The following is a 13,677-nucleotide window of genomic DNA, read 5'->3' as shown; positions in this document are numbered from 1 at the left end:
AATGATTTTAGCTATTCTTATTGTTTCCTCCTGTGCTCAGCTTCCTTAAGATATTCCTTTAACTTAGTATATTAATAGTTGTTAGAAGAGCCTCTCGGTTCAATCGGGCTACAAAGCATTTGCTCAAAAGAGAGTCATCTCTGAACAGTTACCATCACTGTCATGGTTACAACAACTACCTTCAACATCACAGTTACCACCACCAACACCACAGTTGCCACCACCAACACCACAGTCACTATCACCATCATTATCATAGCCGCCATTACTGCTACAACTACAACTACGACCACAGTTCAACAGAATAAAATCGTCTGTTCCTAGCAATAATAGAGTAACAGGCATCGGAGTGTAAGTGTACAACTTCTCTCTCACTCTCTCTCTCTCTCTCTCTCTCTCTCTCTCTCTCTCTCTCTCTCTCCTTGTTAAGATATATGAAACTCCATGGAGATCCCCGCCGCCTCTTCCACGTGCGCTTATTGTATCACCAGTGGAGATAATTATTAGGAACCAGAATACCCCTTCATAAAATTTCGTTCGAAATGGAACTGGCCAGTCTAAGAACTATATCCAACCATCCTGCCAAGTTTCATATAAATCCATTTTCCAGCTTACCCCCCCCCCCCAACACACACACACGATTATATTCGCAATATACTAGACTGTCACTTTTCACACGAAGTTCGATTAGGAGCTTAAATGATTTTATAGTACCCAAAATATGCAGTAATATTAACAAATACTACTACTTCTAATACTACCACCACCACTGCTACTACTACTACTACTACTGCTAATAATAATAATAATAATAATAATAATAATAATAATAACTAATGATTTATCATTATTATTATTATTATTATTACTATTATTATTATTATTATTGTTATTATTATTATTATTGTTTTTATTTTTATCATTAGGTCTGATGTAAGGAGATACTGAGAGTCGTCGCCAGTAAAGGTGTTCCTACATTCCCTGGTATTGATATCCTTATTTGTCTTAGTCTTCTAAACAAACAGCCAGCCATTAGTATATTTATTACATTTAGTATACCTATCTGCCTATCTATCTCTGTCTCTTTATAAATCAATCTATGTACATATATACCGGCATACAGTATATATATATATATATATATATATATATATATATATATATATATATATATATATATATATATATATATATCCTACATGCCCTGGTACTGATGTCATAAAAGACTTTGTAGTTCCTTTGTGGTTACTTGTAGTAGAGTTTTATATATATTAGACTTGTGGACGAGCGGTTATTATACTGGAGTAGCTTCGTGAGTAGCTAATCTTCTTTCCCATTTGTCATGTAGTGACAGGAGAGGTAAAGAATAGTATGGGACTATTTTTATTTGTCTTGGAAAAATTAACAAGTCTCTCACTCACGAGTGAGTTGAGCAGAGTCCCTGTCTCCCTGTCTCGCTCTCTCTCTCTCTCTCTCTCTCTCTCTCTCTCTCTCTCTCTCTCTCTCTCTCTCTCTCTCTCTCTCTCTCTCTCTCAAGTTGCTAAGCCCTTCTCCCTGCGACCTGTCTCTTCTATCGCCTGTCTCCTTCTGAGCTCTCTTTCCTAAATTCTGGTGTAGCAGGGGTTGTGTCACGTGTGTTCCTTGTGAGTGGAAAGTTCTAGAAGCCTGTGTGTGAGTATGTGTGTATGTGTGTGTATGGTCACTAAGGCTTTGTTCACCGGTGGATTGCTGACAACTAACTGCATCATCTTACTGGCCACTGTCGTCAGCTTTCCTCAGTGTAATTTGCAAGCTCATTTCCCATTCCCAGGCTCGCATAGAGCTGTCTATCTATCTATTTATCTATCTATTATGATTTGTAACTACAATATGGAGTCCCAATACACTGATATCCTTATTTGTCTTAGTCTTCTAGAAAAACAGCCAGCCATTAGTATATTTATTACATTTAGTACATCTGTCTGTCTATCTATCTCTGTCTGTCTATAAATCAATCTATGTACATATATACCGGCATACAGTATATATATATATATATATATATATATATATATATATATATATATATATATTTGTGTGTGTGTGTGTGTGTGTGTGTGTATACATATATATTTTGATAGACAGCTAGACAGATAGATCTTCATGAATCAATATGAAATGGCTGCTGATAATAAGTGTGTGTGATCGCTGGCCCTGTGTGCCACATCATTAACATAACAATGGCTGGCCCTCATATAAATGTGAGACCTGAGTGGCGCATGGTAACGGTGGTAGCACAGAGAGAGATGCGATGCTCAGCATGTTTATTGTTCCTACCCCTACCTTGGCATACCTCTATCCTAATCTAATACGCATATTTTTTATCCCGTTACTTACAGTTATCTTCATTCGCCCCTCCCATTCATCCCTTCCCTTCATTTTATTACAATATCCCTTCACTTTTGTCTTAACATTTTTCTCACTTCCCCCTTTTCGTGCATCTGCCCTTATTCGTTCTTTTTTGTACCCTTTCTTTGCCTCTTCCTTCAGCTCTTTCATACTTCTTCCCTTAATTTTCCTCACCCCAACCCTGTAGCCATCATCACTCACAAAGGTGAGAGCTAAAGGGCAGTGTGTCCTTGTGTAGACGAAGGTAGAGATGAATGTGCTATTCAATATGCCAAATGTTCTCACTCCTACCTAGACTCTTTGCTCTAGCTTGTCCTATAACTACCATCACTCCATCCTCATAACAGAACCGCAAAATTAGATAAACACATAGATATGATGCGAGTCACGAAATGCCAAAAAAAAAAAAAAAAAAAAAAAAAAAAGAATGTAGATTCGTAGCAGTGTCACTTGGCCACTGATCTACGTGAAATTAGCTGCAAAGGCACATAAATATGGTTCACGTCAAGGTACGTGGACTATAGTCTTGATTCTGCTCCCATTTACTCCTTTCTTCCCTCTGCTCTCACCCTTTTTCCTTGACACATCTTCCTTTTCCTTTCCTTTGGTGTTCTCTTCCATGCCTTACCATTAATACATATAATTTTTGTCTAAATTGTGTTAATACTTTATTTTCCTTTTCCTTATCCTGTTTCTCTGCTTCTTTATGCATTTGCCAACTTGGGTCTCTCTGTATTCACGCCTTTCTCACCTTCTCTTCCCTCCTTTTTTACATCCCTGATTGTTTCTCTTCTCATCCCTTCCTTCAGCATCCCTGCTTTCATCATCCCTCCTTTTCCTCTCTTCTCATTTCTTCCTTTAATACCGTAAATTTTTAACTCGTCTTTCTGCTTCTTTTCTTTTGTCCTTATACCTGCCTTAACATTGCGCTTATCTCATCCGTATTTCTTTCCTTAGGCTTAGTGTCTCTCACCCTCACTCAGCATGACCCTTACCTCGCCTCAGCCTCAAAACTGGTCTCGCCCCCATAGTGGCCTCACCATTAATTTGCTTCATCCCTACCCTGTCTCACCCGTACATTGCCTCACCTCTCCCACCTCTCACCTTTACCTTGCTTCACTTCTACCTTCCCTAATCCCTGCCTTTCCTCACCTCACTTTTTCTCACCCATACTTTGCCTCAGTTTTACCTTGCATCGTCCCTACCTTTCCTTACTCATATATTTCCTCATCCATACCCTTTCTCACCCCTACCTTGCCTCACCCATACCTTCCCTCAACCCTTCCTTGTTTCACTGAAGGTTTGGTGGGTGCGTGGGAGCTTTCCTGCTTTTCTATCCTTGTCTTTAGCTGATAGAATAGTTTTGTTAAGTATAACCTTTCCTATACCAAACAGCCACTAGAAGACCAACAAGTCTGTTGCCGTTTGGTTCCACTTGTACTCCATTGTACCTTGCCTTTCCTTATATTGCTTCACTCCCACTCAATTTTTCTTGCTTCAGTTCTACCTTCCTTCATCCATACTGTGCTTCAATTTTACCTTGCCTCACCCCTGCGCTGTATGTCATCACCCTCCCTTTATCCTTTATTGTTTCTTTCCATAAATTTCTTCACTCCTACCTTGCCTCTTCTCATCCCAATTCACTCACCCCCCGTCCCATCGACCCCCAACTGCGCCCCCTATTTGTTACTCTCTCTTAAAACTGTCGCATTTATAATCTGGTCAGAATTTCGCGACAACGTGCTGACAAGTTTATGGTCAGTTAAAATTAACTGATAAAATTCTGCCCATAATGGTGGGCTATTCAGGTCAAAACTTAAACCTAGTTTATCCCAATATAATACTGGCATAAAAATATTTAGCTCGTGAATTTTTAGCTCCTTGACTTGGTGAGTACTGAATACAGATGCATATTAACATTTATGCATGCATGTGTTGCATATGCAGTACATATATGTACGTACAATTCAAAGAAGACTATCTATGTACTCTCTATTTGAAGAGTTATAAAACTCATCCACATTATTTTGATAAGTTTGAAAGGCGTCAAAGATCGCATCGCTGTGTTTCAAAAATTATTAATGTCCCGTTACTTATCGACATGTATATGTACACTGTTAAGCCTCATTTCTGCTCATTCTCTTCCCTTGCACTTTACTGGAGGGAAGATGTAGACACAGTGACACCGAACCAAGACCTGCTGTCCAGTGTTAAGGTGGAAGTTAGAAGCTTTCTTAGACAGCACCAGGAACAGTGTGCCGCGACACTGTTAAATCCTGCAGTTTAGAAAAGCTTTGAACAACCAACAGCAGGTTTTGTTTCAATGTTTACGTGGTATATGGAAGCTTTTCTATACCACAGGAGTCAATGTTCACAATGATGCTGTTACTTGTGCATTATAGAAAAACCTATAACTACCGACAGGTGGGGCTCTTTTGGCGTTAAACAGACTTGTTGCGCCTGAGACAGGAGAAAGTGAGCATAAACTATGGTTTACCGTCGTACACGATTTATCTGTGGTTGTGTGTTGTGAGATGGGAAGCAAGAGTGAACACAATGGTTTACCACTGAACAGACAGAGAAAAAGTATCTTCCCAAGTTTTGACGAATACAAAATGGAAAAGTCGGACCATCTGAGCTACGCTGAAGTAGAAATGCCATTCTCAATGTGCTTTGTCAGATGTAAATTTTCTTCACGTGGGACGGGAAAGATAGTTCTTTCTTTGACTGTACATTATACATCTGGGGCGGAATTCTGTTGAATTTAGGAGCCTCCCGAGCATATGTTCCTTATTGTCTTATTCTGCACATTCCACATCAACATTCCCCTGTGTGTTATTATAGTATTTATTTTGAGCAGTGCACATAAATACTCGTCTGTTTATTATTTTAGTGCGTCCTTCTAATCGATTTATTTTCCACATTCCAAACAAATGCTCCCATGTGTGTTAATCAAGCCTTTTTTTCAGCATAGAGTGTATAAATAACAATGAAGACAATGTGGTATACGCAGAAATACTGGTATGGAAAAGGTGCCGTCTAGCTTCCCCAACCTACCGGATTACAACCCGTGGACTACGCCAACCGATCCACGGCTCTTTCTTTCGTCCACAAAATGTAGTGTTGACCACTTGCGAGGTTTGGACTACAAAGAAAATGAAAATATCGACATCGATAATGTTCGTATTATTAGCATAAATCATCAAAACAGATTTAAAAAAAAAAATGAAAATATCTCTCACATTAAGTACATGCTGAACAGTTATTCTTCAGAGTACCCGTAAATCAGGAAAATCTATCTATCTATCTATAGCCTGACGCCCTAATTCCGCAAAGGGTGGCCGCAGACAAAACGCCTCCAAGTCGCTCTGTCACCCACCATTTGACTACCCTCCCCCCAACTCACCCCCCCTCCCTCATATACCTCTCAACTCCATTCCTCCACCTCATCCTCGGTCTACCTCTCCCTCTCCCTTCCTCCACCTCACCTACATACACCCTCTTAGTGAGTCTTTCATTCTCCATTCTCTTCACATGTCCAAACCACCTCAGTGTATTTCTCCTAATCTTCTCAACCACATCCACATCCACCCCACAGCGTTCCTTCACTTCTTCATTCGTCAACCTGTCCCTCCACGTCACTCCACATGCTCCTCTCAAGTAACTCATTTCCACTGCTCTCACTCTTTACTTGTTCCCCTCTTGCAGGAAAATAATAAGCCATTATTATATATATATATATATATATATATATATATATATATATATATATATATATATATATATATATACCGAGAAGAAGGACGGTCGTCGATATAGCATTTTCCTTATATAGAACAAAATAGAAACATCCAACATTGTTCAGTAATTACTTGATATAAGACAAAACTATTGTCACACGATATCTGTCTATTTTAAACACAATATTTACTCATACAGGGAAAAAATAAATGTATATAACTATATTCAGCTTTCTTGTAGTGCAAAGCTCACAAGTGGTCATTTGAATATTGCCATCATTAACACAAACGAAAAGAAATGAGCGAGGTTGGTGCATAAGAGTGGACAGGACGGGGGAGTTTTTCCTGTGAAAATGGCCAGTGCAGGTTACTTGGTAAGGTATGTCATACATTTCTTCTACAAATTTAACAAAGGTGAAATAATCATTAGGTCCATTGCCATGATCTGATATTCCAGAGATCTTTTAATATAACCTTAACGTCTCAGATATTCAATGTAATTTTACCCCTAATTCCTCGTATATGATAGGAAAGGAAGGAAGACACCATGAACGGAGGGAGTGTGTGGTGAAGTGCTGAAATACTGAGAAGAGGTAATGACGGATTGGATATGGAAGATGTACAGATTGGCCTGGAGGAAGAATGAATCCTGGAGGACAGTAATTTTACAATAATTGTTTCCCTGAACAAAGGAAAAGGGAAAAGAGAAGTGTGTGGCAATCACAAGGGTATTTGTCTTATCAGAATTATAAGAGGAAAAATATAATTATGGTAGGATACTCATCGATAGTTATGGTAAGAACTATGGATTTAGGGGAAGAAGAACAAGGGGATTTCGGGAAGGGAAGAGGCTGCGTAAATCAGATATTCGTCCCCAGATGTTTAGTGGAAAAGTATCTAGAGAAGAGTAAGAAGTTGTTTTTTGCCTTCACGGAACAGGAGAAAGCATATGACAGAGTGTATAGACAGGGAATTTAGAAGGTACTAAAAGTATATGAATTAGATGGAAAGTTGCTGAATGATGCGAAGAGTATATACCAGGGCAGCAGGGATACAGTGCGTCTAGATAATGAATTATGTGAATTCTTTGATCTGGGTGTTGGACTGAAGCAGAACTGTCTGTCATGTCAGAGAAATTACCAATATGCCGGGAATCGAACCCGGGACTCTCAGGTCAGAGCCAGGCAGCATACCACTACACCACGACCAGGTAAAAGTTTACTCACGTTGTCACAATCTTGTAACCAACGTCCCTCCGTCCCCCACTGTGGGCCTGAAGAGGGTGAGTTAACCCCCTGGCACTCGAGCAAGTAGATGCTTTTAATCTATCCCAAGCACTTACGGCAAGTCAGAATGAAGAGAGAACCTGTATTTTTACACAGGAAAAATCATCAGAGAAATTACCAATATGCCGGGAATCGAACCCGGGACTCTTAGGTAAGAGCCAGGCAGCATACCACTACACCACGACCAAGTAAAAGTTATCTCACGTAGTCACAATCTTGTAACCAACGTCCCTCCGCCCCCCACTGTGGGCCTGAAGTGCTTGGGATAGATTAAAAGCATCTACTTGCCCGAGTGCCAGGGGGTTAACTGACCCTCTTCAGGCCCACAGTGGGGGCGGAGGGACGTTGGTTACAAGATTGTGACAACGTGATTTAACTATTACCTAGTCATGGTGTAGTGGTATGCTGCCTGGCTCTCACCTGAGAGTCCCGGGTTCGATTCCCGGCATATTGGTAATTTCTCTGAAGATTTTTCCTGTGTAAAAATACAGGTTCTCTCTTCATGTGTGTCATGTCTTTGTGGTTGGTCAGTTTGTATATGGACTGAGTTTTAAAGGAGATATTAAGTAAGGCAGTGGATGCTGGAGTGTCTCTAATGAGAGAGGGTAGGTTGTGGAAACTTCCTGTACTATTAGCTGTTGACCGCACTGTATTATTATGGGAAGATGAATGCGAGCTGCAAGGCTTGATGAATGAGTCTGAGAGTGCATGTTGGAAACGGAGTCTAAAAATGAATGTAGATGTGGTCTTTGAGTGAAATGAAGTCACAAGATGCACTAAGAGGCTGGATAGTGATGAAATGGAGAATATGAGTGCGTTCATGTACTAGTAATGTGATGAGTATGGATGGAAGTTTAAAGGAAGAAGTGGTTAGGAGGAGGGGACTGAGCATTCAAGTAAGAGTCACTGCATGACAGTACTGTGATCCTCACTCTTAACATACGGAAGTGAAGCTTGAACCCCGTTACAACGACACATGTCAAGAGTGTGGACAGTGCAAATAACTTATCTGGGAGGAGTATGTCTGGGTATATGGAGGGACAGATGTACGAATGAGGAAGTAAAGAAGCTCTGTGGTGGGTGTGACCGGAAGTGTTAAGTGTAATACTCTGAGGCGGTTTGGCCAAGTCCAGAGGATGGAGAACGATAGACTGACAAGAAATTGTAAGTTAGTGAGGAGGAAGGGGAGAGGAGGAGGAGGAGGAGGAGGAGGAGGAGGAGGAGGAGAAGGAGGCCAATGATGAGATGGAGGAATGGGATGGAGAGATAGATGAGAGGTATGTGTGTGAGAGTTGGAGAAAGGACAGCCAAATAGCAGAGTACAATAAGACGTAGGGCAATCCTTTTCGGGATTAAGGTGACTGTGAAATATTGCAAAATTGTTGAACCATGTAATTGAATATGATACCATTAAGAAATGATGTTATGAGTCAGGTCATATACTTATCTGTAAAGATATGAGTAAAATTAAAATTTCTTACTCTAGTCAAACCTATATCATACTGTCACGGGGGGTTTCAAGGATTAGAAGTAAATAACCAATTTAATGGTTATAAATGACTAAAATATATATATAGTCAATAGATCGCCACTGACACGAGGGCTATCGACGTATGAATATAGTAGCCTTTACTTTATGCTAGCTTATCGCCGATTCTCTAAAGATGAGAATTTTATAAACTTTCTCAACAGTACACAGCGGAGACCAATCACTTATTATTCCGGCCATACCATTTTAGCAAGATTACGTGAAAGCTGTTGCAATGAAGGGCTTCATGAAGGATTTATTTCCAAAACTATCTTTTAAGCAAAAATTTAAAAAGAAAAAATAGTCTGCACGCAGCAAAAATGAAAAAAAAAAGACGTAATTGCACTGAAAGGGTTACCCTGCATGAAATGTACTCGATGGCTTGTTTGTGCCTGATGGAGCTGGATCACTGTCACAACTTGAATACTACACCCTTCTTATTATAACTTGGCCTAAAATTGACAATTTCAATCTTGAATACCGAGTTGTAATAATACATCAGCACTAGATTATGGTACTAGTCACCATGAAGCATTATGGGCAAGAGGCAGTGCAGCAGCATTGTCTCTCTGCCACTCAGTTATGTGAAAAAAAAAAAAAAAAAAAAAAAAAAATTGGTCAAGTTAAGGTTAAATGACCATATGCTTCCACCCTGCATAGGTAAACTCTTTCGCGTTTGTCTGTCAACGTGTACCTTTCCATCTTCCTGGAAGTTTCCTCTCATTCAGCCTATCCCAAAGAAAGGTGACCATTCCCAACCCTCAAACTATCGCCCAATTCCTTTAGCATCCTGTATTTCAAAAGTTTTTGAGTATATTAACAAGAAATTTTTAAGGCATCATTCCTATCACAACCTTCTTTCCGATCGTCAGTATGGGTTCCGCCAGGGACGCTCCACTGGCGATCTTTTCACCTACCTTTCAGAATCCTGGTCATCCTCCTTTCGGGACTTTGGCGAAAGCTTTGCCACTGCACTTGACATCTCAAAGGCTTTTGATCGACTCTGGCATAATTCTTTAATTTCCAAATTGCCCTCCTACGATTTCTATCCTTCTGTCTGTGGCTTTATCCCTAGATTCCTTTCTGATCGTTCTATAGCTGCTGCTGTAGATTGCCAACGTTCTGCTCCTAGAGCTATCAGTAGTGGTGTTCCTCAGGGCTCTGTTCTATCACCAGCTCTCGTGTGTTCATCAGAGACCTTCTAAGCTGTAAATCTAACACTATCCACTCATACATTGATGATTCTACCATTCACCTTTCCATTCGTTTCCCACAACGTCCATCTCAGCAGTTACTTCAACAAACAAGGGATGAGGCTATGGCACACCTAATGTCTGACTTGGCTCATATCTCTGATTGGGTTAAAGTAATCTCGTTTTTACTGCACCAAAAACTCAGTTCTTACATCTATCAACCCGACAAAATCTTTCACAGAAGTACCCTCTAATTTTCAGTAATATCCAGCTTAATCCTGCATCATACCTTAGATTACCAAGATCAGGATTTGTACATGAGTGGCAAGGTGGTACCTGATTCAGTACCAACTTTGGAAAATGAAAATAAATATGAAAATGATATAGATTTTGATTACAAATTTATTTCAAGGTAATGCAATGTATTTGCAAGAGTTCTAACCTAAAAGTACTGAAAAACAAAGAAAAATATAATTTTTATGAACTAAGCAATGGGCAACTTTGTAGCAGCAGGGACGTCGGACTTATCCCTGGGCACCATCACACATCAACCTCCTCCTCCTCCTCCACTCCCCCCCCCCCCTGTATTGAATGTTTCTGGTGTTTACCTTCTGTTTTATAACACTCTTTTAGCTGCAAAATAACACACACATAAATACATATTTTGCATAAGGCCATAAATGCCATTTTTTAAAAATGAGATAGTCAACCCAAAGTTAGAGAAGTGTCACGCAAAATCTATCAGGGCTATCACAGTACGATTTGTATTATTGTAAAGTTTAGCTATTCCAGTTTTTTTGTCATATGAATAAAAAAATTCTGCATTCACACAAGTGTGCACTGAACAATGAAATTGCAAAAAAAAAAACACACATCTTAGCTCTCATTAGTTTAGAATGTGGTGTTTCTTATAATTTTCAGGATGAAATAGGAGGGAAATACTCTATCAACAGGTAAATGTTGTTCACTAACATGATTATATCGGCATAAAGTTTGACTGTTTCTTTAACTGTTTGTTTGTTTATTTGTTTTTGTTACAATGAAAAATCTTGGAGATGATGATTTCTAGGAAGTAGTTAAATTAGTAACTTTTACCAAAGGGTTGCAGTGTCATACAAAACAAGCAAACAAGCACACAAACAACTTTTAAGTGATAACACTATGAAAACCTTCGGGGTTAAGAAAAAAGCACAAGCTCTTCAATCATTTTAATTTCAGTTTAATAGTGCTGATTCTGAATCCGATAACCATTGACCTGAAGGATGCCTCATTTTGTGTAATAGCTTCTTAGGCTTTCATAGCACAAACGATTGCAAAATAATGGAAAAAGTAAAGAGAACAATCAAACCCTTTTCACACAGAAGTCATTAATAAGCTCTATGTCAAAAATCTAATCCCAATACATTATATCTTGATATTTTTATCCTGCTGCATTACTTTTTAGCAACAACAGAAGCAAACAAAGGAACAAACAGCCTAGGAAATCAATGTCGATAATATGAATAATATTAATGATAAAACTGGCAAACATAGAATAAACAATGCATAACAACAATAATGATGAAGAGGGGTGTTTATTTATTTCTTTTTATTATTTATTCTTTTTTTTTGGGGGGGGGGAAAGGATTCTTTCTCTCACAAAGAATGGTAAAAACATTGTGAAAAGAAGACCTTATCAATACTGGGTATTACAGAATTAATTACTTTTGATTAATTTGTAAGTGTTAAACACAGTAGAAAAAGTAAAAAAAAAAAAATAGGCTATCATTTTCCAGTATTGCTTGTTGTGACTGTGACTTTAATATGTACTTGCAATGAAAAAAAAAAAAATCCCCGCCATAGAGTTGGTGACTGGAGGTTAGGCTGGGCGTAGGATTAACCCCTTAACCGTGGGGCGTCACTTTTGTGACGCTCGGGAGCAAGGGATCATACCGCAGGACATCACATTTGTGATTCTGTGTTATTTTTAATTCGCCTGGGCTTTCAAGTGGTGGCTTGTATCATGTATCAATACTACCAGTGTCCAGCTATACTCAGTTTTGCTAATGTCACCTGTACTCCCATCCACTGTTGACAATTTGGCCATTTTTCTCCTGTTCTTGACTCCCCACCCTCCTTACCTCCCCTCCATTACCCTCTCCTCCCACCTGACCAGTTGCACTGCGCTATACAAATGCTGGACGGATTTTTCCACTCATTTTATCCATCGAAATGTGCCCTTTGCCCTATTCTTATACAAAATAATATATAAAAGAAAGAGAAAAGGTAATTGATAGTGCCATACATCTGGAATGGGCTAATTATCACCTGGCAACACCTCACGTGCACTCGTTCGCTAATTTCCCTGTTTATTTCCCCTTGAAATATGCCGTATGACCTGTTCTCATAATAAAAATATATATAATAAAGGAAGGGAAAAGCCTAAGTGATATTTACATTCACCTGGAACTACCTAATTTCTTATGGATTGTCTAGATTTCCTGCCAATCATTTCATAGCGTATATATTAGCAGCTGTCACCATGCTGACATTGGCAGCCCTTCACTGCCCCTAGGCAACACCATTCAGTTTACTGTCGTCTTTCAAGATGAAACCACGTCGGATTCACAGCTGTCCATTTCCGCCGCTTTTTAGCCCTATGCAAAGGGCCCTGTGACCTCTATCCCCTACTAAACCTCGTGTGGAAAGGGGTAAAGGGCTAAGTGACTGCTGTGGAATGTGAACTGGTTAATTTATCAATGATAATGATGGACAGTGACTACGATCTTTCTGGTGACTCTAAAACAGTGCAAGTGGAAATGGAAATAATGTGTAAATAATGTGTAAACAGCAAGTGAAAGCAATGAATGTAAATATAACTGAACAGTGAAAAATAGTTTTATAAGATACTGCAAGTGACAGTGCATAACATATTGTAAATAAAATAGAAATGTAAATAATATAAATAAAATATAGAATGTAAATAGAAATGTAAATAAGTAGTAATATAAGAATACGAGTATATATACTAGGAGTAATGAAAGTGAAAGTTTCACTCTAGCATGTGTGATTACTGGGAGTTATGAAAGTGAAAGTGACAGATTCGTTCTCCACGCTAGTATACAGGACGAGAAAGTGAATGCTACGTATTTTACTGAAAGAGAAATTGAATGCCTACAGTGACAATAAACTACTATTACTGAAGGAAACTTATGGATAAAGGCTGCAGATATATATAAGTGTTATATAGTAATAGGAATATAAATTGTGAGTGTTTTTATGAATAATAAATGACAGAATACCAGGGGGGAACGAGCGCAAGTGGGAAGCTCGTACGCGCTCGTAATTTTCATTGCTTTCACAGTGTGTTTTTTTTAGAGCATGGATTCCAAACTATTTGAAAATCATAGAATAGTGTTTCTAGTGATAATATCAGGCTGTGGTAATCATATTACGGGGTGTCTGGAAGTGTAAAGTGAAGACTTCATTACCCAACATCAGAAGTCTCCACAAGTCCTATGGTACTCGAAGAAGGCTCAACAAACATCCCAGGAGAAAGCTGA

This window comes from Coenobita brevimanus, chromosome 19 (assembly GCF_032717465.1).
Source record: "Coenobita brevimanus isolate Jiangsu-jjx chromosome 19, ASM3271746v2, whole genome shotgun sequence".
NCBI classification, from domain to species: domain Eukaryota; kingdom Metazoa; phylum Arthropoda; class Malacostraca; order Decapoda; family Coenobitidae; genus Coenobita; species Coenobita brevimanus.
The sequence above is the reverse complement of the archived record's forward strand: the minus strand, read 5'-3'. Positions refer to the sequence as shown.